This window comes from Gorilla gorilla, chromosome 16, assembly GCF_029281585.2.
Source record: "Gorilla gorilla gorilla isolate KB3781 chromosome 16, NHGRI_mGorGor1-v2.1_pri, whole genome shotgun sequence".
In the NCBI taxonomy this organism is placed as follows: Eukaryota; Metazoa; Chordata; class Mammalia; order Primates; family Hominidae; genus Gorilla; species Gorilla gorilla.
The window spans coordinates 59226708-59254179 of NC_073240.2; the positions used below are offsets into that span (position 1 = coordinate 59226708).

General features: G+C 46.1%; 1 protein-coding gene and 1 long non-coding RNA gene across 3 annotated transcripts in view; one reads left to right on the top strand and one right to left on the bottom strand.

Annotated features, from left to right (window-relative positions):
- The window catches only part of LIPC (lipase C, hepatic type), a 160132-nt gene that overhangs the window by 50962 nt on the left and 81698 nt on the right, over positions 1–27472 (top strand). The gene's annotated exons all lie outside the window — the stretch shown is intronic.
- Positions 1–27472, bottom strand: part of LOC109023501 (uncharacterized) — a 64058-nt gene that overhangs the window by 26048 nt on the left and 10538 nt on the right. The gene's annotated exons all lie outside the window — the stretch shown is intronic.

The following is a 27472-nucleotide window of genomic DNA, read 5'->3' on the forward strand; positions in this document are numbered from 1 at the left end:
CATGGCATGTAAGAGGGGTTTGTTTGGGGTTGGTCCACAGGATGGTTACAGAGGAAGGAAGAAAGCCACCAAGGCCAATTCGAAGATGTGCAGAAACCCAGAAGTGAGGTGAGGACGGCAGTTCTCAAGTGCAGAGCTTGAAGTGGTCACTGCTGGGAGGGAGACGTCATAACAAGACCCAGGAAACACTTCAAAGGAAAAACTAACAGCATTTAAAGATTGGCTGCAATAGTAACAATAAAAAAAGCTAACATTTACTGAAGGCTATACCAGTTATCCCACCAAGTGCTCAACTACCAATCCTCACAGCAGCCGGCTGCAGGAATTATCATTGCTCCCACTTTATAAATAAGGAAACTGAAGTTTATAGAGGCAGAGAAACTTGCCCGAAGTCACAAAGCTGGCAACTCCCAGAGCCAGGATTTGAACACAGTCTCAGTACAGAGCCTATGGTTTCTCTGTTTTTGAGACAAAGCCTCACTCTGTCACCAAGGCTGGAGTGCAGTGGCTCGATCTTGGCTCACTGCAACAATTGCTTGGCTCCCTGGTTCAAGCGATTCTCCTGCCTCAGCCTCCCGATTAGCTAGGATTACTGGTGTGCACCACCACGCCAGGCTAATTTTTGATTTTTTGTTTTTTTAGTAGATATGGAGTTTCACCACATTGGCCAGGCTGGTCTCGAACTCCTGACCTCAAGTGATCTGCCTGCCTTGGCCTCCCAGAGTGCTGGGATTACAGGGGTGATATACTGGGCTCCGCCACCTATGTTCTTAATCCTTGTGCAACTCTGCCTCCTATCTGTGTGCCGAAGAAAGGAACAACACTCCCCTCCAGACCTCTGCCTTTCACACCCATTGGCCTTGGATGCCCTTGTCTCCCCCCGGTTCCGATTCCCTTCAAATTCCAGCTCCTTTAAACTTTCACACCTTACTCTGTCCACCCCTCCACACCTGCCTCGTGCTGTCCCCCCGCCCCCACATCCCACTCCACCCCCACAGTTCAAACCTGCTCATGGAAGTCCTGGAATGTGTTTTCTCTCTTATCCTCAGTCCCACCCATCACACAGCCTGCAATGGATCATCCAAGTTACATGCCAAATGTCTGTACCCCTCTGTGTCCAAGTGAGGCCCACCTTCCTCTTTGCTTCTGTCATCTATTTTCCTGTTTCTTTCATGCATTGCACTGTGTTCATTATGTCTATTGTTGACTGCTTGTTCATATTTCCACCTTCCCTATAGGATCGTGAGTGCTTTGAAGGCAGAGAGAGGCTGGGCCTTAGTACAATCTGTTTGCAGCACATGGCATGTAGTGGATGCTGGAGAAATGTTGATGACTGAATTGACATGATTGATTGATTGGATCAAATGAATGACCACAAGAATAAATGAACATCGGGATCCAGGAAAGGGGTCCTTCTGGCACCAACCCTGTTCTGTCCCCCTAAACAGTATTACATTTAGTGTTTATGATAAAGGGTTTCAGCACCTTTTTGAAGAGTTGGTACCACTGGTCCGCTTTCTGCCCTGCCCTTAATCCATCCAATTGGTTTAGATACTCACACATACATTCTTTCTTTCTCTCTCCTTCCCTTACTGGACCCCAGACCAAAGCCAAAGAAATAAATGTCCCCTCTCCTGCTCTGTTCCCACTTAGATAAATTAATCCTCAGCATGAGAGGAACCAAAGCCAGCACCTTAGAAGTCAGGCTCCTGTCAGCTCGGTTTGCTCACCTGCACACAGCCCTTGACTTCCTCCTCCTGTGTGGGAGGAGCACAGCCCTGACTCAGAGGCCACTCCAGGCAATCCTCTCCTCCCAGGCAATCCTAAAAGGAACCCATTGGCTGAGCTCTGGCCTCTCGGTAGAGGGGGCAGGCCTGAAGAACCCTCTCCAAGACCAGCTGAGCTCTGCTGGTCCACTGGGCCCTGCCTGCAGAGTTATTGGCAGAGTTATTCTTGGTGCTCATTAGCACTGTACAGGCTGTGGATTATTCCTTTATTGCTAAGTGGCCCCCAGAACACTGCAGATTCATCCCTGCTTTTGAAGTCCTTGTAAAAGACTCTAAGAAGTCGATTCCAATCTCTTCTCTCCCAGCGTGGACTGCCCCTGGAGCAGCACTGGGGGTGTGTGGCTGTTAGAGTGGCAGCCAAGGGCCAGCTCCCCAGTGAAAGGTGATATTGTGCTTCTACCACACACCTGCACGTTGGGATGGTGTTTGCCTTCCGGCCTCACTGCTCTGTTCTCATCTTCCATGGACATGGAGGTGGGAGGGGAACTTACGTGTCATTCACTCCAGGGTCCTGATGGCCACTTGCGCAAAGCAAAGAATGTTGGTAGGGCCTGCAGTCTAGGTTCTAGCTTCAGTGAGCTCTGGGACCTCAGGAAAAGGGCTTGATCCCTCAGAACATCTGCAGGAGTCTGTGACCCAGACCACACCAAGCTTTCAGAAACTGCTCTGCTCTTTTACTCTCCCACTCCTCTCCACCCTCTCAAGCTGTGCTATATCCACAATGCACCAGCCCAGGCTGACTCAACTTCCCGCCCACTGCTCCCCTTTAAGCTACAGCACCCACCATTTTGCCCCAAACTCGTCTATCCTATCTGAGCCCCTGCAGCCAGCCTGGGTCACCCATGCCCCTCCTCTAACCAGGAAAGAAAGGAAAGAATCCATCAGGTCTTTTCTGTGTCCTGAGATTGCGCAGGTATTCACCCGCTCCACTCCCATCTCCTTGACCTCTTTCTTGCCCTGTTTCTCGGCGACCTAGGCATTGGGTCCTGGTCAGTTTTCCACTTTTCCATCACTCCCTTAGGACCCCTCAACCTCTCTGCTCATCAAAAAAGTCCAATAAAGGCATTCATCTCTTTGAATACTTAATTTTACAGTACCTCTTGCATAACTTTCAAGTTTGAGGTCAATACAAATAAAATCATTTAAAATGTCTGATATTAAACACTTCTGACCCGAAAAGCAAAAAGCCTTTTAACAGATAGTTACATTGATACAAGAGTCACAATGACAGGTTTCAAAGATGAAAGTAATGGATCAGTAAATAGAACAGTAGAGAAAACACAGATGAAAGGCAAATAACCCCACTTGAAAAATCCAAAGCTTTCATTTTTTTTGAAAAAAAAATTGTCAAAAGCACTGTATTTTTTTTTTTAAATCATGATGAAAGGAGCATGCACCTGTCACCCTCCCATCCCCCTCTATACTTGTCCCTTTCTATCTTTAAGTGCTGTGGTCTTTGTGGTGACTTTATTGGCTCAAGTTTCCTAGGCTGGCACTCTCAGAGCCTGGTTTCCTAGGAGCAGTACTCATAACGCAGGTGCAATGGACACCTGTAGGTGGGTATTGCCACCTGTGTGAACCAACTCGGCTCCAAAGAGCCTAACTCCCTATATGCATGGTTAATCCAATCAAAGCCCAACCTGCTTTCCCACACAAAAGAGTTCAACAGAGCTTTTCATTAAAGCAACACATCATAGCAAATACTTAACTAGTACAAATAAAGCATTTTATTTAAAGCAAGGTTTAAAGACATATAAACATTAAGCATCAGAGCTCCATTCTTCAGTTGCTTTTCATCACAGCCTATGCCAGTCCTTGAATTCTGTCTAACTTGGGTAGTAGCCAATTTTCTAACTCACCTTCAACTTCTTGGGATGAGTCCCTCCCGGGCTCCTTGTTTTTCTAGAAATTTCAGTGGCTTGACCACACATCAAAACATACAGGGTGGCCAGGCATGGTGGCTCACAGCTGGAATCCCAGCACTTTGGGAAGCCAAGGCGGGCAGATCATCTGAGGTCAGGGGTTCAAAACTAGCTTGGGCAACATGGTGAAACTCGGTCTGTACTAAAAATACAAAAGTTAGCTGGGTGTGGTGGTGTGCACCTGTAGTCCCAGCTACTCAGGAGACTGAAGCAGAAAAATCGCTTGAACCTGGGAGGCGGAGGTTGCAGTGAGCCAAGACTGTGCCACTGTACTCCAGCCTGGGCAACAGAGTGAGACTCTGTCTCAAAAATAGGGGGCGAGGGGGGAACCCACCACACAACAAAACATATAGGGCTTCTCATCTAAAGTCCGAATAAAAGCATAATACTATGACTGGTTTGCACTGGAGGAAAGAAAAGCCCTATCACTGCTACCTTACTTTTCTGATGTTTTGGGTTTCTATGTCTTATCCCCTCAGGAACCAGGGGAAAAAGAAGATTCTCTGTCAAGTGCACCCTACATTTGTCCATGTCACCCCCCTTCTTCTAATCAGAACAACTCATTTCCCCCACTTGACTGCTCCCCTAATCTTTGCACCTTGGAGCAGGATGTGTTTATTGATTGATGGATATTTCCTTATAATTGGTACCTCTTATGAAAGCCAACAGTTTTTACATCTGGCTTTTAACACAGACTGTGCTCTTCAATAGTCTTAATGTAGATTGAAGGTTTTTCAAATTCACATTTTTAGAAAAGAGTTCCATTAAATTCCACATGAACAACGGAAAAAAATTTAAATGGGACATTACAGTGATCAGTTATAGATTGTAGGACATGACTGACATGTAGGGCTGGGCTGGGAGGAAGAGACAAAGACCAAATGTTCAACCAAGGGCACAGGTGGGGTGTAGATTACGGGTCAGAACCATAACATAATGGATGGAGTCCCAAGTGAATCCAGGAAGTTGGAGGAAGCAGGTAAGTACTTGGGTTAGGCATTCACAGGCCTAGGAAGTCAGCTGGGGCAGGAAGGCTCAGACAAGGCAAGGGGGCCAGGAAGGCTGGACCCGTCCTGGGAAGATAGAGTCCAAGAGGGCAGTCATCACCGGTCCCACACTAAAAGCATCAAAGCTCTCTAATCTTCTGTCTTCTCTACTCTCTCTGGTGTGTTGTCAAGGAAGGAATAGGTACATGGGAAACTAGGGAGACAGTCATAGCCCTCGATGTCTACCGTTTCTAATTAACACAGGGCAGAGGAATTAGATCTTTTGGTAGAGATCTAAAATTCCTCTGAAGTTCTATCAAGCCCCATCTCCTGATGATTCAGTGCTAGTTCTAAAATAGGAAGACTTACTTCCAAAACCAACAGATGTTTGGGCTGTCATCATTATTCCTGTACTAAACTCACTTGTGATTTCACTGTGAAGTCCTGTCTGTGTAATTTATTAGGAATCATTTATGTAAGATTATGTAGAAAATGTTACTAGTCGTGAGATATCTATCCATCTCAATGATTTGACTTTTTCAGCAATGCGATGGGATGTGCTGAGGGAGCATTTGTTCAACTTTCCACCTAATGGTGGTGCGATTAGAACTCCTAGCGGGTGACTCATAGAGAGTGATTAGAAGTAAAAAGGTTCTGGAAATTCCCCCACACTCTTTAAGGCAGCCTTTGTCAGGTATCTTAGTTTCGTGAAAGGTAGACTGATGTTTTCCATCTGGGATACAAAACATTTTCTAAGTAGCTATAGAACCTTGAACAAGCCACTTAGCTCTCTGGGCCTCAGTTTTCTCATCTTATAAAATTAAATCCATCAATAGATCACATGATCTCTATGGCTCCTTTATTCTAAGGATGTATGGTAATTTTAAACACTTGGTTAGCCATCTTGACCAAACTAGCATCACAGGTAAGAAACAAGCTGCGAAGACCAAAATTCTTCTCTGGTTTATACACTCTGGGTCAGAGGCAACCACTTTCTATGTTGTTTGGGCTACTTTTCCCTAAACACCTAATGGCTTTGTCTGCATCAAAGGTCATCTTCTATTTTCCTGCCCATTCATATGACCCCATAAGACCTTCCAGCATCTCAGTCAGCTGAGCATTTTACCTCCAGCAAAGCACATGGTTTCCTTCTTCTCTTTGCAGGTCATATGAAATGCTCACAAAGTACTTACTGTAATCACTTTGTAAAGTTGATTTTCACATATCTTCATCCAGAAAATTATCCCAACTGTTATATATAACTTTATTCTAATTGAATAATTCCAGTTTTCAAGACACTTTTCAGACATCTATTGTCTTGTCTGAATCCTCATGACAACCTCATTTTTTTATAGATTATACAGCATTCCTACTTATATATAATAGTTGTAACTTTTTATTCCTAATAAACTTTGGCATGACGTTTCATCAGATTCTGATAGTTTCTTTTGTTTTTCATTCATTGCATTCCCAACCAAATGTTTACTGACCCTGGGAAATAAATCCGGTAGACCAATGAAGCATGAATCCAACTCACAGAGGGTGGTTAGAACTAAAAGCTGAAATGGACTTCCGTGATCACCTGACCCACTCATCCCTGACCGTAGGCTCTTGTTCACAGTGGCCAAAAGGTGCATGTCTCTCAGGGGCTTCCTGCTTCTGGAGCAGAACCTTTGCTTGCGGGCTCCTTGTGTCTGTGAGCTCCTCAGAACCGCTCTTGAGCTCACAGTGCCTGATTTGCACGTATTGGTTTCCGCTCCATTGCTTATTCTGGTCCCCTCATAGAAGCAATGTTATCCTTTCTTCAAACCTGTCCTTTCCCAGAGAGCTTTGCAGCCACTTTTACCGGGTTAATGAGTCAGCTGCAGAGTTTATGATCCGGTACTAGGCCTTCTGGGAAGCAGCTTTCCTGGGCTTACGTCAGGCTGTTCAAGACCCTCCTGGCCTTCCTGCCGACATTTGCTCGGCTACTTTTTCCTCCTAATTAATGCCTCTATCTTATCAGAGTGGCCCATTCTCAAATGCAGTAAATGAGTCCTTGATGTTCTATGTTTTATTTTGGAAACTTCCCACTCTGCTCAGATCTGAATTGGTATTTGCTCATTGTTGCCCAGTGGTTTGCCCACCAGGTATCCCTTACATCAAATCCTGCCCGCCGCTTAGAAAAACCACAGCTAAAAGTTGTTTGGCAACTCTCGGTGTTCACAGGGTTTTCCCACTGAGGGTCAGGGACTGCACAGCGGTTGAGAGCTTGGACTCTGGGGTCAGCTGGAACTGCTTCTAACACAAGGACCGCTCTTAACAAAGAACTGAGGCTTCCTAAACTTCAGTTTCTGGGTCTGTAAAATAATAGGACCCACTTCCTATAAATGTTGAGAAGATTATTGGGAATGATGCATGTAAAATGCTCGGTACATGATAAAAGCCCAGTGATTACTCATTATCCCACTCAATGCTTGGGGAAAGGCAAAGCAGCTAATATTACCCCAGATTATAGATAAGAATACTGGGTTCAAAAGAGATCACTTGGCTTACCCTTGTCTATACTGCACCTGCATGAATCATTGACCTGAACCCAGCTCATAGCCACCTCCCAGACCCTTGCTCTCTCTGCTTCCCCAGCAGCACCTCTCAGAGTGAACACCTATGTCCATGACAGTGATTCCCAAAGTGTTGTCCCCAAACCAGCAGCATCAGCATCACCTGGAAACTTGTTAGGCATGTTAAGGTCTCACCCCAGACCTAATGAATCAGAAACTCTGAGAATGAGGGCCCACAATCTGGGTTTTAGCAAGATCTCCAGAAGATTCTGATGCACACCCAAGTTTGAGAACCAAAGCTCCATGGAATACTAATTTGCCTTTGGATCTAGCCCTGCCGCCCACTCGAGATGGATGGTCCACTAATCTCAATGTGATTCCTAACATGAGTTAAGCTGTCCAACGCTGTGACGTTATCAGGGGATTTGTGATTAATACATATTGACACCATTTAACTGTGGCAGAGGTTCTTACCCTTGGAAGCTCATTAGAATCATCTAGCGAACTCATAACAGAAAGGCCCACCCCAGACCAGTTCAGATCTAAAGACAGCCTGGACTGACAACCACAGAACTACAGAGCTGCCACCCAGACTCCATGGAACTCTGCTAGGCTGGTAATATTTTTACTTCATTAAGGGTTTATGTGTTTAACAACCCAGGTCCAGTAAATTGGCTCCTTTCCTCCCTGTGAACCTTGGACTCTCTGGCTGGTCAAGCCTCCACCTCATGCCCAATTGTTTGCACAGCTACTAACGTTTATGAAGTATTTGCTTAAAGTACCTAAGCTCCACTGCCCAGAGCCATCCCGCTTGATCTGAAAACGTCATGATGAGGTATGGTAAGCATTAAACATTAGTTCACCATAGCTCTATTTTTTTCTAATAACTTAAAGGGCTTCAGGGAACATTTTGTGTGTCTGTGTGTGTGTGTGCGCCTTAAGAGACTGGATCTCACTCTGTTGCCCAGGCTGGAGTGCAGGGGCATGATCGTAGTTTACTCTAACATTGAACTCCTGGCCCAAGTAATCCTCCTGCCTCAGCCTCCCAAAGCCCCGGGATCACAGGCATGAACCACCATACCCACCCTAAGGAATATAGTTTTATGAGCATGTTGGAGTACTCAGAATTCTCAGCTCAGCTCTTGGCCCACGTGGGTCTCAACCATTTAGAGTACTGATTACCAAAGGAAGAGCACAAAGGAAGAAAATCAGCTTTTCTCCTCTTCCTCAGTGTGGGAGAGGGGATTTGGCTTGGGCTCAAAGCCCTAGTGATGCTTTCTGCTCCACCCCTTTCAATTAAAGATCACCAGCTTCCCAAAAAGAGGCCACCCTCATTTTCCAACCTGGCTCAGGCAGGGAGGCTGAGAAGCTTGGGGCTGCCCATTCACCCAGTCACCAGGCAGATAGACAGGTAAGAGAACCGGGACCTTCAGGCCTGCCCTCGGGAGGACTGGCCACCAGGCTTTACAGCCCAGAGCAGAGAAAGACTGTGGCCATTGCAAAACTCCTTAAGTGAGGTGACCCTACCCTCTACTAAAAACGTGGCCCAGTGGATTCCAGTTACTAACAAAGCTCGTTGAGAAGATGCAAGAAAGGAATGGAACAATGGCTAGGACCTTCCCGCGGCAGCACTTCCCCCAAGAGAATAGAGGAGCTGATGGGCACGTCACATTTTTCTCAATGCTGGATGACATTCCATCACCTTCCTCATCTTCATGGAATTTTTTTTTTTTTTTTTTTTTTGAGACAAGGTCTCCCTTTATCACCCAAACTGGAGTGCAGTGGTGCAATCATGCCTCACTGCAGTCTCGACCTCCCAGGCTCAAGGGATCTTCCCAGCTCAGACTCCTGAGTAGCTGGGACTACAGGTACATACCACCACACCCGGATAATTTTTGTAACTTTTTAGAGATAAGGTCTCACCACATTGCCCAAGCTGGTCTCAAATTCACGGCCTCAAACAGTGCTTCCGGTTCAGCCTCCCAAAGTGCTGAGATTACAGGCATGAGTCACCGCACCCAGCTGGAATGCATTCTTTGAATTTTAAAAGACTGTAAATGAGAGATTTGTTCAGAGAAGAGGGTGTTTCCTATGTACAAACCCAAGGACCAGCTTTTATTTTTTATAAGGTATTATAGTCACAAAGGTATGAAAGGGTATATAGTAATAAGTCTAAGAAATTTTTAGAAGTTTTTGAAGTAAAAAGCATTTTTATAAAATTTTAAATAAAAATTTTAATAAAATTACTCAATTGTTAAATGTAACTTAAAATTACTTTATAAAATTACTCATTTTATAAAATACATTTTTCCTACTTTGAAAAGTAGTACATGCTTAATACAGAATTGGAAAAGACAAAAATACAGAAAGAATTGCATTTAACTCCTTTTTTTTTTTTTTTTTTCGGTAGAGACGAAATCTCGCTCTGTCGCCCAGGCTGGAGTTCTGTGGCGAGATCTCAGCTCACCGCAACCTCCGCCTCCCGGGTGCACACCATTCTCCTGCCTCAGCCTACCCAGTAGCTGGGACTACAGGCTCCAGCCACCACGTCCAGCTAATTTTTATATTTTTAGTAGAGACGGGATTTCACTCTATTAGCAGCCAGAATGGTCTTGATCTCCTGACCTCGTGATCCGCCCAAGTCAAAACTTTAGATTTTGCCAAACACCTTGAAAGTATGAGTAGACAGAGGAAGACTCGTCCTTTTGTCTGCCTCCTTTTCATCTTCCTAATACCTAACACCTCTCTAATCTTTCTAGAAATGGGTAAGAAAAGCTTCCATAAAGAAAGGTGGAGAGAATTGAAGCATGGTAGTATTTTTGCAGGATAAATTATAAGGTTTGAAATTTATGGAGGCCTCAGGACATACCCAATGACCTAAGGTCTAGGCCGGAGATGGTAAGTAGGTTTTTTTTTCTTTCTTTTTTTTTTTTTTTTTTTGAGATGCGGTCTCACTCTGTCACCCAGGCTGGAATACAGTGGTGTCATCTCGGTTCACTGCAACCTCTGCCTCCCAGATTCAAGCGATTCTCCTACCTCAGCCTCCCGAGTAGCTGGGATTACAGGCACTCGCCACCACGCCTAGCTAATTTTTTTGTATTTTTAGTAGAGATGGGGTCTCACCATGTTGGCCAAGCTGGTCTCGAACTCTTGACCTCAAATGATCCACCAGCCTCAGCCTCCCAAAGTGCTGGGGTTACAGGCGTGAGCCATCACGCCCAGCTGATAAGTAGCTTTAAACACAAGTGAGGATTCTATTCCATCAGGAATGGCTGCTTTATGCAGAAGAACTCTAAGATGACATCAGGCTAAGGGTGACAGAATGCTGTAATCCATTAGCCTTATCTGTCATGGTCACGGGAGCAGCAAGAGGCAGTCTGAGTGCCATACACTGCAGTGATCTAGCGGTGAGCTGAATAGTGAATGGAGATTTGCCTAAAAGAAACTTCTGGAGTCAGTGCTCTAAAAATCTGAATCAACCAAATGAATGAATTGAGCCAAATAGAAATGCATGACTATTCAATCTTTATTATGTAGAGAGGCATAGAAAGAGCAGGTACCTGGAGTTCCTCCACCCTCCTCACCCAATCACAACTGCCCTTACTGCCCTGCCAGTCCAGCCACATGCCCTTTCCCACCCCTCTCAATGACCCTTGGGCTCCCCACTGAAGCTCCCTGAGGGCAGGGGACATACCTCTTTGGGGCCATAAAGGCATTAGCTCACCCTTCTCAGCCCCTTACACATTTACTGGGTACTTAGATCAGGCCAAGTGTGGTGGCTCACGCCTGTAATCCCAGCACTTTGGGAGGCCAAGGCGGGTGGATCACCTGAGGTCAGGAGTTCAAGACCAGCCTGATCAACATGGTGAAACCCCATCTCTACTAAAAATACAAAAAATTAGCCAGGCATGGTGGCACGTGCCTGTAATCCCAGCTACTCGGGAGGCTGAAGCAGGACAATCACTTGAACCCGGGAGGCAGAGGTTGCAGTGAGCAAAGTTTGCGCCATTGCACTCCACCCTGGGCAACAGAGCGAGATTTGGTCTCAAAAAAAAAAAAAAAAAAAAAAGAGAAATCTTAGCAGGATTACATCTATAACCCCGGCACTTTGGGAGGCCGAGGGAGGTGAATCACATGAGGCCAGGTGTTCAAGACCAGCCTGACCAACATGGTGAAACCATGTCTCTACCAAAACATACAAAAGTTAGCCGAGTGTGGTAGCATGCGCCTGTAATCCCAACTACTCAGGAAGCTGAGGCATGCGAATCACTTGATCCTGGGAGATGGAGGTTGCAGTGAGCCAAGATCCTGTCACTGCACTCCAGCCTGGGCAACAGAGTGAGACTCTTGTCTCAAAAAAAAAAAAAAAAAAAATCTTGCCCCTTCCCTCAAGGGGCTCACAGCCTGTGGGAGAGGGAAAATAGATAAAATTATATTTAAAGAATTATAAAACAAATTTTATAAATTTAAAATTATAATTAAATCATTGTAATAATTTAGATCAGAAAAAATAAAGGCAAGTAAGTGCCAGGCATGGGGCTAAGCATTGTACTCACCCACTGAATTCCATGTTGTCTTCACGACGGCCTTATGAGGTTTGCTAGTATTGCCCCCATTTTACCAAGAAACTGAGGCTTAGAGCATTCAAGCTAGCCAAGGGCTAAGCCATGACTCAAACCCAGGTGTGTCTGACTACGGCTGTTACTAAGAGGGGAAGGGAATCATCTGAACTTGGGTTTGACTCAGAAAGGGGCATGGTTTTGGTAACTTTGAAAACACTACCACCCTACCCTCTAGCACTGGCAGAGGGGAGCTGGACGGCTGGACAGCTGGGGAGGGGCAGGACAGCAGCCAGAAGCAACAGCCTCTGCAGTCCCAGCAGCTGGGACCTCATGTCTCAACCAAGGATCAGCACTGGGTATTGGCCCAGAGTAGTAAAGGCTGCTGGGAGCCTGTGTTTCCTGCATTTCCTGTGTTTATGCTGCCAGGGTGGCTTTTATGTGACCAGAGAGAAGCAGGGAAAATTGCTGAGAAGTCAGAGATCTGCCAGGGAATCAGTGATGAGCCCCAGGAAATGCTTTTTGTCTAAAAATATGCCATTTCCGAAAGGAAAATAGTCATTAGAGGGTGTGAGAAGCCCCCGTGGTGAGGAAAGCAAAACAGTAAGACTCAATGGGAGGCCAGTGGAACAACAGAGAAGCCCATTACCCACCCACTTCCTGTGCGATTAACAAGACGTTTGGAGGATGAAAGGCAAGCAGACAAAATGACAACCCACAGACAGAACTCCAGGGGAAATGTCTGGGGACAGCATAGGAAGACGCAGCAGGGAGGTAGGAGGAGAAAAAACTGCTCCAGTTAATATCTTTCTGGCATCAGCTGGTTCAGCTGTAGATTTGGCTAAAATTACCTGTGTACTTACTAGACGCCAGGCAGTTAGGGGGCTTTGCTTAAATCACTCTCCTGCATTCTTTACACAGCACTTGATGGAGGAGGAAAGTGAGCCTTGGAGGTTAAGTGACTTGTCCAAGGTTACACAGCTGGGAAGGGAGAAAGACATGGCTCCATCCCAGGTTCCCTGATCCCAAATCTCCCCCATTGCAATGTACCAAGCTGCCTCCAGTAAGATCAAGAGTCTTGACCATCCCCAAGCTAGTCCACTCAGTCCAGTTTTCCTGCCAGACTATAGCTGTTTTGCATTCCTTATCTTGTGTTGAAGCAAACCGGGTAAGGAAACTCCCCACCTTTTTTATTAATGACTCATTTTCAGCCAAAACACATTGCAGCCACATCAGGTACATGTGCCCACTCAGCAAAGACGTACTGTGAGAAAGTAACATCTAAGTTACTTGATCCAAAGTCCTTCTACATCAATCATCAAGCAACCAACCCTCCTTTGCTGAAATCTCCAGGGGACTAGGCCCTTTGGTGGGGGAAGAGGGGACAGCTTCTTCAGGGGCATCTCACCACTGGGAAGTGCATCCTCTCTGCTGGGGGCAGTAAAAAGGCTTTACGTGGGCCGGCTGTGGCTCATGCCTGTAATCCCAACACTTTGGGGGCCCAAGCAGGGGGATTCACTTGAGCCCAGAAGTTTGAGACCAGCCTGGGCAACATAAAGAGACCCCATCTCCACAAAAAAATACAAAATTTAGCTGGGCTTGATGGCTACACACCTGTGGTCCCACTTACTTGGGAGGCTGAGGCAAGAGGATCAGAAGGTCAAGGCTGCAGTGAGCCATGATTGTACCACTGCACTCAAACCTAGGCAACAGAGCTAGACCCTGTCTCAGGAAAAAAAAAAGAGGCTTTTCATGAATTTCACATTCCACCCTCCACCACCTTTGATGTAGGTAATTTATCAGCATTTTGTAGAGGAGGAAACAAGGTCTCCCCTACATTGAGCCCAAATCCAGTTTGACCTTGGGGAACACAGTGAGCGTCCCTGCATGGAGGTACGCAGGATCCCTGAGGATGACAACCTTCGAGGTCGTTCCCTGGCCTCTCTGCCCAAGCTGAGCATCCTCAGAGACCCCAGCTCTCCTCTCAGCATACAATTCTCCTCCACTCATGGCCCTCCCAGCTGCCCCTGGCTTCTCAAAGCTACTCCTGCATGGAGGCAGGTACAACTAGCCAATGAGCCTCCTGACCTGCCCCATCCCAGAGAGGAACTGCTGCTAGGTCCTCGTGGATTCTGGGCCTCTGTCCAGTGACCAAAGGAGAGGACGCATCTCCAGCTACCATCTCTCCACCTATTTTCTAAGGAAACCAATGAGTTCTCAAATGCCACCTGTGGTGGCCCCTTCTCAGCTCTCACCCTGAGAGGCCTTCCCCAATTCAGAATTTCCCACAGGGGAACTTACTGTGGGCTTCTCTCTCCTTCCCCCACCTCATGTGGTCAGGAAGTCCAGCTGGATTTTCTCCTGTCTGTGTCTCAAATGTGTCCCCTGGCTCCCCTCCATTGCCACTGCCCTCTTCGGTGTCTGGCCTGTACTCCCACAACAGTCTTGAAGCTGGCTGCCCTCTCCCCTCCATCCTCCACACCATAATCCTGGTGATCCTTCTAAGAGGCAAAGGTAATCATGTTTCTTCCCTGCTCAAGATCTGTCAAAAGATTCTGTGGCCTCCATAGAAAAGGCAGACAGCCCGGCCACCCAGGCCCTTCACCATCTGCCTCTTGACCATCTCCAGTGTCCTGCAGTGTCCTGAATATACCTTTTCCCTGCCTCTGCCCAACACACTCCCGTTCTTTCAACACCCAACTCGACAATTACCTTCTCTCCATCAGATCTTCCCTGAACCACCCCCCAAAAACAAAGGTGACTGTCCCCTCTGGTTCCCCACAGCCACCCCACCACTTACCCCTGTGCTCAGGCACTCCTGGAGCACTGCATTGCAACCATTGGCTCACACATCTGTCTCTACCAGCAAACCACCAAACCGTGAAGAAGTGGCTTTCTGAGCCAGGCCTTGTGCAATGAATGGATTTGCAACAAAGGGAGCCACTGAGAGATTACATGAGCCAAGTCATGGCAATTAGTCCCCATGGAAGCAGCAGCTCAGGGCAGGGTCCAGACTTGGGCAGACTTAACTGTGCAGGACATTCCATTAACAATAGGCACCACTCTGAGCATTTCCTATGTGCCAGGAACTACGTGAAGCTCTAGATTCTGTCATTAAAAAGGACTGAGTTAATTAATGGAAAGCAGGTAGCACAGTGCCTGACACACTATAAGCACTGAACACACGTTAGCAAGAAAAGTGACAGATCATTTACGGGATGGTTCTTCCACCAGGCAGCGTGCCAAGCACAGTCCATACATTGTCTCACTCTTCATGACAACCTTAGGAAGAGGGCAGTCCTGTTTGTCCCCATTTTACAGAAAAAGATAGTGAGTCTTGGCTAGGCTAAGCGATCTGCTCAAAGTCTTCAGCTCGAAAGTAGTGGATTTGGTCTTCCATCCCCAATCCATCTGCTCTGGCACCCAGGTTCTCAGAGTCTCTGGTACAGCAGGGTGCCAAAGTCCAGTTGAGAAGAAAGCAGGCCAGGTTTTTCAGGCACAGCCTGATGAAATATCCAGGGGAAACACATGGGACTAGCAGGCTTCTTTTTCTGTCCCATTTAGTCTAATATCACATTTAACCTACCATCCTCTAAGGGACAGAAGTCACAGGAAGCCATGCAGTCTGGTTCCTCCTGATTTCTCCTGTGTGCCACATAGTTATGCCTTCCTTCTGGGAAGGTGTGAGTTGGAGTCAGTCCCCTCCTGCATGCAGCTGGGGAAACTGAAGCCAACACCGTTTTAGTTACTTACATGGAGCTAAGACAATCACACAAAACTCAGGCATGGGGTCAGCCCACCAGCAGTGTGGACCTCACCCTGCCGGCTGCGTTCCAAATGACAGTGGCATGGTGCCACAGAAAAAAACATGAAGTGTGCAGCTGGACCCCCAGACGCCCTGACTCTGCCAGGTGCTAGCTCTGGGACATCTTGGGCAAGCCATTTGGCCCGAGTCTGTTTCCCCACCTATGAAACAAGCCAGAGAGCTCATTCCTCACAGGGCTGTGGTCAGAATGTGCCTCTGTACTTGAGAAGCTGTAAAATGTTCCTCAGTTGCTGCCCTTAGTAGGGAGCTCAGAAGAAAGCTAGTTTTGCCTGTGTGTTTCTGTTGGATTGCCCTGTACCCAGGGCACGTCCTGCCCTCTGACAACAATCAGGGTCATTCTAACTCAAATCAAACAACCTGGTCTCAGAACTGGTCTTGCACCACCATGGTGTTAAGCTGCCTTCCCATTTCATCCATGTTTGCTAAGCCGGGTGGGATCTTTCCCCTACAAACTCCTATAGGCGGCCACATTTTTCTTTTAAAGATATTTTCCCTTCGACTATAGTCCACAGGCATCGGAGGATGAAGCTAGCAGGTTGTCTGTATGTAGACTTTCTTCCAGGGAGGAAAGCAGCTTTGCTATCTCCTACCTTTTTAAACAAAATCTGCCTTGATTTTGTCTGCCAAGATATGTCTTTGGATGGGGTAAAGCGCTTCTGAGGGAAGCTACGTGAGCCACGTTGTAGCTGGAGAGAGAATTGAAAGAGGAAGCCGAGCTGAGACCGCCACAGTTCCGGGGCTGGAGCCCAGCTTTGCAGAATGCCTGCATAGCAGTTTGACCCCAACAGATGAGGCTGTTAGGGACAGAAATGAAAAGCACTGAGAGAGGGGAAGTGTGGGTGGAGCTTATGGACATTCTATGAGCCAAAGCAATTTTGAAGTCTAATCATTTGGAGGGAAAATATTTGTCATGTCATTTTAAAGGGTACAAAACAACACAGAGGAAAATGAAAGGGTTAGAAAATAATTGGTAGCGCTTCTCCCTTTACCCTTGTAGAAGATAGCTCTCCGGTTTTCAGCTCCACTCATTCTGCCCTCCAGTGGAAGCTCCCCCAGGGTCTTACAGATGAATGATGTAAAAGTTAGAAAATGCCTGTGTTTCCTGCTTGCCTTAATTTAAGAAACTGCTTGACTGAAAAGTGACTGAATTTCATTTATAGGATAAAATACTTGATCTCCAGGGAAGCCAGGCCTCCACAGATGGATTTTTACCATGTCACTTCCCCCTAGACTTGTGGGAACTGACCTGATTCTTGGGGAAAATGTGAGCCACATGGCAGTCCACAGGTACCCACAAGTCCCTCTATGATCTGAGTACCTGTCTTCCCAGTCTCATCTCACCTCCCTCCTCTCCAGCCAGGGGGACGTGCACCCTATACCCACCCCATGCACACCTGTCCCAGGCTCTGGCTTTCAGCTCCTACCCCAGAAATGCCCACCTCCCCCCATAGCTCAGTGTACCCAAGCTTGGCCCATCCTAAAGCCATCTCTGATAACTCCACCACAACCTGTCTTGGTCCAAGCTGGAAGTGATGAGTGAACTCTCAGAATAAATAATAGTAGCTCACATTTCTTGAGCTAAGAGCCAGACACTTCACAAACTCACTCTCACATTTCTTTTTTTGTTTGTTTGTTTGTTTGTTTGGGAGACAGTAACGCTTCATCACCCAGGCTGGAATGCAGTGGCATAATCTTGGCTCACTGCAACCTCCACCTCCTGGGTTCAAGCTATTCTCCTGCCTCAGCCTCCCAAGTACCTGGGACTACAGGCGCACACCACCACACCTGGATAATTTTTGTATTTTTAGTAGAGATAGGGTTTCACCATGTCGGCCAGGCTGGTCTCGAACTCCTGACCTCAAGTGATCCACTGATCTTGGCCTCCCGAAAGTGCTAGGATTATAAGCGTGAGCCACTGCGCCCAGCCAGCTCACTCTCAACTTAATCCTCGAACAACCATATAATATAGGTATTACTATGATTTATCCCCATTTCATAGAGGAGGTAATTAGGACTTAGGGAGGTTATGCAAGTTACCCAAGGTCATATAGTTGATAAGTATCAGAGCCAAGAGTTGAACTCATACCACCTTTCCCAAGAGCACCTTGAGCTACTAGAACTACTGCACACTTGTTTTGTAACATTTACAAAACTATAGTTCAGTGGGCAAAGGCCATGCATGATTCTTCACACCTCCCACAACCCTGAGCCACCAGCAATCAATGCATGAATAAATTAATGAATGAGAGAATACCCACAGACTAGAGAGTTAAGGCAACTTTTACAAACATTAAAAGGATGCCATGTCAACAAAAACGCATTAAGCACCAACTGTGTGGTCCACATTCTGACGGGCTCTAGGCCTCGGAGTTGAAGCCAGGGTCCACTGGACTTTCAGATGTTCAATGAATTCCCACTTTCCAGCCTAGAAGACAGTCTTCTATCAAGGACTGCTTTTCAGTCTCCTAGCTGCTGCTTTGTTCATTATTGCTCAGCAAACAGTGTGATTTATGCATGAGACACACACATTAAGATGCAATGTAGTTATTCCAACTGTCATAACTACTAAATTGAATTGAATGGCAATCTACTGATAGTTCAACCTCTGCAGGAAAAAATAATCAGCCTGAAAATAATCAATGCAATAGCATTGTAGTGACACTGTCGAAAACTGTACAAACAGCAGGAAAGGTAATGTTGTGACTGTCATTTATTAATGCACAGAGTTCTAGTGTTCCTAAGATAAAGACCACTGAAATGTCAAGCGAATTTGTCCAAACAGAATTTCTAATAAATACCTTTGATTGTTCCTTTGTCTCTATCCTTTACTAAAGTCAGGCAATTAGCAGTGTTTGCAATGTTACAGGCAAATGCAATTGGGTCTCTGCCCGGTCCGCCTACAGAGGACTTCTATAGCAATAAAAATAATCAATTGGATTCTTCGTTTTCTGCTGGGTCCATGTGATTTCCTTAATAAGGTCAATGCAGATTGTAATTTGTAGGAAAAAAATACTGCTTGCATGAGGCATGAAATTTAACACCACAGAAATGCCATCTTTTCTTACAGAATAGTTTTGTTACAAGGGTATGTGGCTTGGACGATTAGAAGAGACCTCAGGTCTGGTGCCCAATTCATCTTTCATAGACCTATATTTTGTTTCCCAAATGTGCCTTGTACATTTCTCCTATACCTTCACTCTCTAGCTGTTGGTGAGAGAAAGGACAAAAATTAGAGTCATAAAATCACAATTAACCCCCCAGCTTGACCACTCACTAGCTAGTCATTTAGCCTCCATGGGCCTCAGTTTGCTTCTCTGTAAAATGAGGCAGAAAACTATGAAAGTGCCTCCAATCTAAGTTCCCCAGGCTCCTAAGACAAGGCCTGGCCCGTAGAAGGCACACAGTACATGTTGCTTGAGCAAATGAGTCAGTTTCTTGTATGGTATCTGGCATGTGATCAGCATAATTAATGGTTGCTTAAAAATTAACAGTCTGTTCCCCTCCGTTAACATTCATCTTCTTCCTCTTGGCCTGGTGAAATCTTACCCATTCTTCAAAGCTAACATCAAATTCTGCTTTGTCTGAGAAACCTTCCCAAGACCACACCAACTAGAAGTGATCTATCTCCCTAAACTCCTAAGACATGTGTTGTCCATAAGCTTCATTCATTCATTCATTCATTTTATGTATTTATTTATTTATGAAATGGAGTCTCGCTTTGTCACCCAAGCTGGAGAGCAGCGGCGCAATCTCGGCTCACTGCAACCTCTGTTTCCTGGGTTCAAGCGATTCTCCTGCCTTGGCCTCTCAAGTAGATGGGATTACAGGTGCCTGCCACCACACCTGACTAATTTTTGTATTTTTAGTAGAGATGAGGTTTCACCATGTTGGCCAGGTTTGTCCCAAACCCCTGACCTCAAGTGATCCGCCCCCACCTTGGCCTCCCAAAGTGCTGGGATTACAGGTGTGAGCCACTGTGCCCAGCCTATAAGTTTCATTTAAAACAAGCTTGTCCAACCTTCAGCCCAGGACCACCTTGGTCCAGAAGCTTTGAATGCAGCCCAACACAAATTCATAAATTTTCTTGAAACGTTATGAGATATTTTTCGTGATTTTATTTTCATAGCTTATCAGCTACCGTTAGTTTTAGTGTATTTTATGTATGGCCCAAGACAATTCTTCTTCCAATGTGGCCCAGGGAAGCCAAAAGATTGGACTGTCCTGATTTAGAACGTGGGACTCATGGCCTTGTACTGTAGGATCCCCTCTCAAAGGATTTCTTAGCTGTTCAGTTATATCACAAGCTTCTCGGAGGCAGGTCCAGAGACTTCGGTTCCTGGTGATTTAAACAGCCCCTAGTCAAGAGCATGGCACACAACAGATGTTCCATAAGCATCCACAGATTGACTGGGGGAAATGTCCAATTCCCATGGAGATGGTCAGATGCCCTGGAGAGGCCACAGTGATTACAAGCCCTACAGCCCTCCATGGGATACACTGGGCCAAAGACACTGGTACAGAATACTTGTCTTCTGTAGAAAGTTTGCTCCATTTCGCTAAATATCTTCCCATTTGTAAGGAAACTGATATCTTCATGACTTCTGGTGGTAGGGAAATTGTACAACTTCTTCAGGGGACAGAGTGACAATGACTCTCAAAGTTTAAAGGCACATACCACTTTAAAAGATTTAAGAAAACCATAAATGTCCTTTGACACAGTAATTGTACTTATAAATGTTTATCTCACAGACTGACCTACACATGTATGAGAAAAGTCATTGAGAAGATTCACTTTTGGGTTATCTGTAGTAGCAAAAGACTGTAAACAAATGTCTATCAACAAGTAACTGGATAAATAAATCAGGATATATCCATGTAGAAGAACACTATGCAGCCTTTTAAAAGACTGAAGTTGGCCAGGCACGACAGCTCACGCCTGTACTCCCAGCACTTTGAGACTGAGGCAGGCAGATCACCTGAGGTCAGGAGTTCAAGACCAGCTTGGCCAACATGGTGAAATCCCATCTCTTCTAAAAAAATATAAAAATTAGCCAGGCCTGGTGGCAGGCACCTGTAACCCCAGCTACTCGAGAGGCTGAGGCAGGGAGAATTGCTTGAACCTGGGAGGCAGAGGTTACGGTGAGCCGAGATCGGGCCACTGCACTCCAGCCTGGCCAGCGGAGCGAGACTCCATCTCTAAATAAATAGATAGAATAAAGTAGAAATGTATGTACTTGTGTAGAATATTCTCCAAGATATAAGTGAAAAGACAAGGTGCCAACCAGTATGCATGGCTTCATCCAGCTTATGTAAAAAGGGAGATGTACACATGTGCACTTGTATGTGCCTATACTGTCTCCAGAACAATAGCAACGGCTGAATTGGGGCAGCAGGGAAAGAGCCTGGGGTCAGAAGCAGGAGGAGACTTGCCACTATATTCTGTATTCTCATTCATATGGACTAAATTTTTTAGCAAGTGCATGCATTATCTTTCTTTTAAATTTTAACTTTATTTTTAATCAGATGATGAAGTCACATGCACAAAATCATGAAAAGTACAAAATGGTACATGGTAAAAAGTCTTCCTCCCAGCCCTGTCCCCAGCCACCCAGTTTCCAGCCTAGAGACACCTAATAGGAACCCTTTCCTCTGCCCTTTTTAGAGACAGTCCATGCATTGCAGACATTTTCTTTTAAAATAATCACAATGAAGTGAACTGGAAGAAAGCTTCCATTGACCTCACCACCCTCTCCAGCTCATGCTCTGTTCTCCAGAGCCAAGCTTTCACACACGGTTGTCTACGTATATGGAGTGGTGAAAAGAGTTCCTTGGGCTTTGGAGTCAGACAAACCTGAGTCTTCAATAATTGACATAATCTCTCTAGGTCTTATGGCTTCATCCATAAAATGGACAATTCATACCTGGCTTAGGTTGTTATAAGGGTAAGAAACAGTCCATGAAAAGCATATGGGTCACTTAGCCACAGCCACTCTAAATTTCTGGGCACCAGCACCCTCCATGGCTGGGACCCATCCTCACTGAGCAGCATTCCTGGACACAGCCAGAGACCCCAAGACCCCTGGATGTCCCCCTAATCCCCTGAGAAGTACATCCTGTATTTCTGAGGTAACATTTTACGGTAAACTTCTACAGCAAGCAAAAAACCTTAAGGAGCTCATGATCAAGACCAGTCCTCCCTGGGTTTGGGGACTTTTGAAAGGGCCCAGGTTTAGACATCAAGAAACCTGTATTTGAGGCCTGACTCTGCCATTAACTGAGCCTCCTGGAGTGATTCGTTTCTCATCCCAAGCCTTGCACAGACTGGGTGGTGATTCCTGAGGCCCAGAACCTGGCCAGCCTTATAGCCTCAGTCAGGGATGTGTTAGTGGAGCCCTTCGCTCAGCGAAAGCATAGCTGGCTGAGTCTCTAGACAGAGAGTGTGTTTTTCAGGCTAAACTATCTCCCTACCATGGACATAAAATGACATGTGTATAGAACACACTAAATTCTTCAAGATAACAAATTTAAATTCTTCAAGAAGGGAGTGACTATTTAAAATATCTCTAGTTCATTTTTAGCATTACTGAAATTCAATGTAAATCACAGTGGCCATATAGAGTTGACATATAACCCTCCCTCTGTCAAACACCAGGTTACTAAAGTCACAGGGATTAAGAAATGACCCTTGGTAACAAAAGTTACCAATGTAGACCAGTTATGTGGCAGGTGGGGAGAGCTATTCTAAGGTTCCTTCCAACTCCAAGGGGCTCAGATCGGATATTTGGCAAGTAAGCAATTGGCACATCGACCCTGCAATTTACAAAGTGATTCCTATGATCCTGAGGGTAGAAGAAGATTTTGCTCCTGGCAGAGGTTTTGCAGGATGTGGGTGGGGTTGGAGAGGAGGCTGCTGTGAGGGTAGAAGGGGGTAACTTCTGTCCCTTCACCATGTTTATCTTGCCATATCACCATCCAGCATTCACAGTCCATTCCCCAAAATAAACCACAGATACAAAGTAGAAAGATACTTCATCTATTTTTTAAGTAAATCTAGGAAGTTAAAGATCACAGCTGTCTCCAAGAATACCATGCTCGTTGAGTAAAAATATCTCTTAGCAAGTTGTCCTAAATCAATTTTTTTTAATGAGACCTCTTTTTTCCTACCTAGTATTGATAATTTAATAGCTCTGCAAAAAGTGCTTCTGAAGCAAGAAAACTTAGTATTTTCTAATTTATTCTCTGGGAGATTTGTCTGCTAATCAAATATCTTAATTCCCTCCATACTTAAAGGGGGCATTTTAAAGTGACTTTCCCAGCCGTTCCAAATTACTTCTTGAGGTTTATTGTTTGTTTTTAAATTTATGTCCAACATGGGCTCTCTTCTTGGGGACTGAGCTGTTTCAGAAAATGATGGAAATTTGGGGTGAATCTACCAACAGCGTTCAGTCTTTCCAAAAAGACAGTTCATTAAAACCTGAAAGGTTTGACCCTCTGGCTCTGGCTCTATCTTTTTGGCCTAACATCCTAACACAGGTGTGGACAGGGTCAAGCATGCAGGCCTGTCTCTGATACCTGGTTATAGCAAGGCTGTCCTTGGCATTTCACCTCCACCTCTTCTGCATCATACATTGTTTATTTTCACCTCATTATTCCATTCCTACTCCATTTGGTGATAATCCACTGTGTGCTAGGCACCCTTCTGGGCACCAGCATACAGAAAAATGCCTTAGCATTCGTCCCTGCCCTCAAAAAGGCCTTGGGATCAAGAAGAAGTGGACATGAGCACATCTGACTAAATGCAACATCATGGAGGGTGTATCCAGGATATGAGCAAAATGCTCAGGGACAACTCTTTTTATTTATGTCACAAATGCTTCTACAGCACCTACTATGGGCCAGGCATCATGCTAATAAGGGCTTTACCAATATTAATTCATTTAATCCTCACAGCAACCCACTGAGATGAATACTATTCTTATCCTTTGGTACTGGTGGGGAAACTGAGGCACAGAGCAGGGAAATAACTTGCCCAAGGTCACACAGCCAGTCAGCTCCAGGTGGGGCTCATGGGGCATGGGCCCTGGAGCCCACACACTCTACTCCAGGGCCCACGCTCCTACCATCGGGTCACACTGCCTCGCAACACACTTTCTCGCCAAATTCAGAGACACATAACTAAAACCACTTACAAATGGAGTATGCCGACTGAGAATGCTACAGAACACATTGAGGAAGTGACATTTACACTAAAATCTGAATGATGAACAGGAGTTAACTAGACTAACAGGGGAGGAAGTGGGTTACAAGCCGTGGTTCTGGGTGGGGAAGGAGTGCAACGTGTTCCAGGAACTCACCAAGGCCACCAGAAAAGGAGGGTGGAAAAGAAGGAAGAAAACAGCTCAAGAAGAGGCTAAAACATGAGCAGCAACCATAGCATTCAGCACCCTCCCTACAGGCCAAGGGTCATTCCGTAGTTGGGTTCCGCAAGAATGATAGGAACCTAACAGCTTTGGCAGGGGTAATAGCATCAGTTATGTATCATCCACTGATCACTTGGGCTGACATGTAGAATGCACTGGAAGAGGACGGCGGGGTTAAGCAGGGAGACCCCGGGGGAGGCAGCAGCCAGGAGAGAGTTGATACTCCCTTGGATGGGCTGGAGGTGGATAAAAATGGATTCAAGTGAGTTTTAGGAGACAGTATCAACATGTTATGCTGCATGTTTGCTTATGATGGGTGAGGAGAGGGAGGAGTCAATGGTGGCTCTGAAGATTCTACGTATTCACAGGGTCGGGAAGCACTTGTTTGTCACAGGTTTGTTGGGTGCCGGAGGGGAAGAAAGTCCCATGCAACAGCCACATGCAATGTTCATCACTCCGCTGGCTCTCAGGCTGCTTCAGGGCTCCAGACCCTCGCACGTGCTGATCTCGGGCTAAGGGCTGTTTCCTTCCTTCGACTGAAGACCTTTCATACTGTAAGATTCAGCTTGAAAGTCTCTCCCTCCATACACATCACACGCTGACACTGGACCAGGCACTTATTTGGATCTCACAACATCTCTGCAAAGAAGATATTGCTATGCCTGTTTTACAGATTACTGAGAATCAGAGAAGTTCCAAAGCTGGCCTGTCATTTGTGGCATAAGCGAGAGAGCCCACTGACATCCCAGCGCTGCCTTCCCAGCCACACTGAGGGAGAGGTGGGCGTGGCCCTTGAGGCCCCTTCTTCTCAAAGGCATTGAGGTTACTTTCCATGTAGATTACGGTTGAGAACAATGAGAACTTCTGGAGCACATTCTGTGGGCTGTGTGAGGACGTCGGCAAGGGAACAGACTAAGATGGCTAGAAAATGCCCCTCTTTCATCTCTAGAATTCATCTAGTAAAGCACCTCCCAAGCCTCAGGCATCCAGGGTGTCCCTGTTCTTCCTAGAAGTAGGTTCCAGTGAACAGAAAGCCCACAGCATAACTAAGAAAAAGCTGTGTGTCTCTACCATGCTGGTGAATCCATGCTGCTCCTTGTCCTGCCACTCCTTGACATGGACCCTCTATTCTAACAGTGCTACTCTCTCATGTCACTGTCCCTCTGCCTGGTTCCTCCTCCTATCTGCCTGGAGAGTCCCACTCCTTGGATGAGTCGCACCCAGAGCATCCCTCCCCCATCTCCTCAGGCTGGGTGTAGGGTGACCAGCTGTCCTAGTATGACTGGGCCTAACGGATGTTCTGGTTTGTGGGACTTTGGGTGCTCTATCAGGTCAATCCCATGCAAACCAGGATGGTTGGTCACCCTAGTTAGGCGTGTGGATTGCCCCTGCTTATGGCAAGCCCAGCAAGTATCCAAGCTGTCTTGCACTCATTGGTTCTCTCCTCTGCTCTTTCCCCAAAAGTAGTTATGACCCTTTGAGATGAAGCCCTGTGCCTTGTTCATCACTGTATTCTCAACATCTAGGCCTAGTACAGACCAGGTTGTGCGGTCAATGTTTGTGCAATGAATGTACGAGCCCAGACTCAGCATATTTAGGAGATGGCTCCTACCACCCAGCAGTTAGAGAGGGGAGGCAACGCAGGCGGAGGGCATCTACCAATGCAGCACGTGAGCAAGACACAGGGCCTGAGAACAACCGAACCCTGGCCCACAGATGCCACAGAACTGGTTTCGCTTGTTTCATTTGCCAGTCAGAAGCGTGGGGGATAATTTAGTGGAATCCCTTCGCAGATAGGTTTAACTTGAAATAATTCAACTATAGGTGCTCGGCAAACAATCAAATAGTGAACAGGCCCAAGAGAGAAGGAAATAATTTAGACGGCAGATGGCTCCACTAGAAGTGCCACCTGGTGAGCACGGGCCCACAGTGGGTGTGAGGCGGGACAACGGGGGCACACTTCCCTCCTGCGTGTGCGCGTCACACTGTGCTAGGATGATTATGGTTCTGGCATACAAAGTCACTTATTTTTCATGCAACCTGGTCCCTAAACTTAACGAAATGTCTTTATCTGGTAATCAACTGGGAAAAATATTGGCTGAACCCCATACTTTGTAAGTACTTATGAGATTTTCAAAGGTGGTTCTTACACACTAACTTCAGAGTCCCCAGATGGTGAGTCCCAGCTACTCTACTTCATAACTAAATGATCTTAAGTAGGTAATGACTTAACCTTGTAGAGCTTCCATTCTCATGGGCAAATGAAGGATAATATCTCTCCCTCACGGGCTCACAGTGAGGATTAAACGAAGGGAATGTATGCACAACAGTTAGCAGACTGCTTGGTACAAAGTAAGTGCTCAATAAACCAAAGCTATTATTTTTAGTGGTGGTAATAGCACTGCTTTTGTTTGGCATTTAAAGCTGTGTAGCTAATCTGGGCATTCCACCAGGTTGCTGAAGCAATAGACAGCCCCTTAATAAATAGCTTCCAGACAGCTTGTCATTTAAAACTGAATGCATTTTTGCTTCTCAGTTGTTGGACATATTATTTACTACCTGATGGTCTTGCTCTGGCCCAAACAAGCAAATTATTCCAATTCCAGAGCACATACCATCATCCAGAAATAGCTTTCTGTAGAGTGGGGACTGAAATTAACAGGCAATTAGCAAGTTTAAAACGATTTCCTTTCCCCAACCCCACCCCTGGCACCTTTAACACATTAAAGCTCATCACAGCAGTTATTTTAAGGAAATTCAGCAGAGGTACTTGCGGGGCACGAGGTCATCTTGTGTTGGCCATGGATAGATCATGAAATCCTGTTGCCAAGGAGCATGGTGGGAATGTGGCAGGAAGGCTAAAGTCAGGAAAGCCACCTCAGCCACTAAGTAGCCATATGGCCTGGGGCAAGCCACTACTCAACTCTGAGCTTCAGTTTCTTCATCAGTAAGGAAGTGGCCAGGCACGGTAGCTCACACCTGTAATCCAGAACTTAGGGAGGCCAAGGCCAGTGGATCCCTTGAGGTCAGGAGGTCAAGGCCAGTCTGGCCAACATGGAAAACCCCCATTTCTACTAAAACTACAAAAATTAGCCGGGCATGGTAGCAAACACCTGTAATCCCAGCTACTCAGGAGGCTGAGGCAGGAGGATGGCTTGAATCCAAGAGGTGGAGGTGGCGTGAGCCGAGATCATGCCACTACTCCCAAGCCTGGGCAATAGAGACTTCATCTCAATAAATAAAGTTATGAAGTTAGACTGCTCAATTCCTGAGACTCCTTCCAACCCAGGAATCTGATGTCCACACTGGGGCTGACCACTGAACTACATGGAGGCACATGCCTCAGTTTCCTTATCTACGCCATTCATCCAACAGCTATGTATTAATCCCTGTTAGGCACTAGGCACTGTGCTAGGTGTTTGGAAGAGTCAT